Source organism: Chiloscyllium plagiosum, unplaced genomic scaffold (genome assembly GCF_037043375.1).
Source record: "Chiloscyllium plagiosum isolate Xiang-an unplaced genomic scaffold, Cpla_swu_hap1 HiC_scaffold_48, whole genome shotgun sequence".
NCBI lineage: Eukaryota > Metazoa > Chordata > Chondrichthyes > Orectolobiformes > Hemiscylliidae > Chiloscyllium > Chiloscyllium plagiosum.
The window spans coordinates 37,004,518-37,006,426 of NW_028270186.1; the positions used below are offsets into that span (position 1 = coordinate 37,004,518).

Below are 1,909 nucleotides of genomic sequence, written 5' to 3' on the forward strand. Positions count from 1 at the left end.
AGATAGACTGAGCTTACCATTGATTTTTGCCTGGATTGATGGGCTATCAATATCTGCTGCGAAATTGACATTGTTGCCGGGCACATCCCAGCAGCTGTGCGAGTCCGAGAGGAATCATGGAACCCTTTTCATGTGACTTTGCATCTGTTGTTATGCAGGAGCACAATTGGAAATATAAGAAAATGAGGCGGCGCCGCCGGCTGGTAGTGTGGCCGAGCGGTCTAAGGCGCTGGATCCAGGTTCCAGTCTCGAAAGGGGCGCGGGTTCGAATCCCACCACTGTCATTTCTGCTGATCAACTCCAATGCTGCAGCATTGTTAAAATGCTGTTTCGGTGTCCACTGTATATTGATGTTGAAAACAAAAGTAAAATGGGTTTGCTTCGCAGGGAATTAACTGTGGTGTGGGATACTGCCAAATATTCCAAAATGTCTCTACTGTCATGATCATGATCGTGTTCGACTCCCGCGCGGAAAATCGCAAACAGTTGTGCCGTCCCAGGCAAGTTGAGCCTTCACTGGAACCGAATGGAGACTGTTATTTCATCGCTGTTGTGAAACGAAGTCCTACGGTGACTCTACTCGTTGTTATTTGGGTTTCTAGCTAATGGGAAAATCGTCCCAATGAATTTCGATGTCCTACCTTATTGAATTTCTCACATTTCCTTCATTTCCGTCCTGGAAACATCAGAAGGGAAAGGTAATCTAATCGAGACTGTGATTGGTGAAATTCACTTTTTACGGCCAATTCTTATTATGTTCTTTCTTTCTCTCTTTTCAGCATTGTCTGGAAAGTGGTGGTGCAGTAAGGCTGCAGCATGTTTGAAAGAGTCGTTTGGAAATGCCCCGTTGTTAGTTGTGAGATTACTTTATGACTCATGCCCTCGGACTGTATCACATTTAGCATTCATGCATCTCTGTGTCTGAAAATGCGTGAGGTATGCCAGTTTTGTTTGTGTTCCGTGTTAAATGCTTTCTGTTTTGCGATTCGCTCAATACATTTCGATTTAACAGGGTTTCTGAGGTAACTTCCAGCAGCCAAAATCCTCAGCTGAGGATCTGGGAAAATTTCACAGAGTATGGTCAGTCGGAGCTAAAGTAAGGAAGTCCTTCGTTTCTACACTGTTTCACAATACTACCTTTCCCGTGAGCAGTCGAACAGACTAAATGATTGTGCCACAGACTGCGATGGCAAACTCCGCTGAAAAGTAATCCTTTAAAGCCGGTGGAAGCAACATGACGTTATTGGGGTACACCGTGGAAAAAAATACTTCGGTGCACCCCTCGTCCATGCTCACCACATAGCCAAAATTACACAAGTCCCGTTCCCCAGCATTTGGCCCCAATCCCTCTAAACGCATCCTATCCAGAAACTCACCCGATTACCTTTGCAATTTTCTGAGTGTAATAGCCTCCTCCACTTCCTCTGGTAGATCATTCCAAACACGCACAACCTTCTTTGTGGGAAATGTGCCTCAGGTCCTTTGTCACTTTCAGCCCACTCACCTTAAAGCTATGCTGTCGAGTTTTCAACTCACACCAACTTGGGTAAAACACGTAAATACTCAGTTTACCACCCTTCCATAAGGTCATGTCGCAGCTGTTACGCTGCAGGGAAAGTTTATTCCACCAGCCTATTCCATCTCGCCCCACGGTATAAACATCGACGACATCTTTGTCTATATCCTGTCATCAATTTAAAGTGTCTTTTTTACGTTTTCAAGATGTCGATTACGCTGGACAATAACGAGCTATCGGAAACAGAAAGGTGAAACATAGAACGGATTCAACTTTCAGTGCTGGACGCCACAGGGCCGCAGCACGGGCGGCTGTGGCTCGTTTCTGTAGTGTAGTGGTCATCACGTTCGCCTAACACGCGAAAGGTCCCCAGTTCGAAACTGGGCAGAAACT

At 45.6% G+C, this 1,909-nt stretch overlaps 1 non-coding gene across 1 annotated transcript; it reads left to right on the plus strand.

The window, feature by feature from the left end:
• The first annotated feature begins 1,836 nt into the window (after nucleotides 1-1,836).
• Nucleotides 1,837-1,909, plus strand: trnav-aac (transfer RNA valine (anticodon AAC)). Its single transcript has one exon. It is a non-coding gene; the product is annotated as a tRNA-Val (tRNA).